An 853-nucleotide genomic window follows, 5' to 3' on the forward strand; every position below is an offset into this window, starting at 1 on the left:
TTTACCACGTGTAACTTAGAAAAATAAGTTTGCTGACTCCTGCTGGACCTCTTGAAATAATTTATATTTGATCCAATTATAAGAAGTTCTTCCCAAAGCACAACATACAGCTAATACAGATGCCCAAATATTTTGACATGAATACATGTGCACACACACACATATACATTTATATACAGTATTTTTAAATAATCTGCCCACAAAACAGTTTTTAGCATGACAAAACAAATCTTCAGCATCTTTTAACAACACTGAAGATGAAAGCCATATGAGATATTCAGACACTGATCCATCTTTGGATGGGTGACACAGCAGGGTTGCCTTAGCTTATAAAATTACAAAGATCATGTCAATATAAGAGAGAATTAGATAATTTATCCTACAATTACACTTTCTAAACAGACATCAGGTTAATCTAGGATGGCAGGAAAAGGAATAATGAAATAAGGGGGAATATCAAACCAAGATAGAGTAATGGAGCCTAAATTCTAAACAGAAAGAATGCCTTTCAGCCTGAAAAACCTTTTTTTAATGGACATGATATATGCATTAGTGGTCTCCAGTTGTGTATCAGACAACAAAAGACTATAATCATTGGATAGGTTTAAAAAAAAAAAAAAAGATATGAACCCAATACTTTTCACATCTTTACTATAGAAAGTTTTCTGATTGTTGCACAGGAAGGACAAACATAGGCAAGCTCAAAAGTCTGCATGAGTTGTGAAACGGGATTTTATGAAGCTTTTATGAAGGCTAAAGCAGCTATAAGTGTAGTATTGGCAGGGGGATAACTGCCCCAGAGAGATCTCTGGACAGCTTTGAAGATTCCCTTTTTAGTATTCAGTTGACTATT

This window comes from Cervus elaphus, chromosome 29 (genome assembly GCF_910594005.1).
Source record: "Cervus elaphus chromosome 29, mCerEla1.1, whole genome shotgun sequence".
In the NCBI taxonomy this organism is placed as follows: domain Eukaryota; kingdom Metazoa; phylum Chordata; class Mammalia; order Artiodactyla; family Cervidae; genus Cervus; species Cervus elaphus.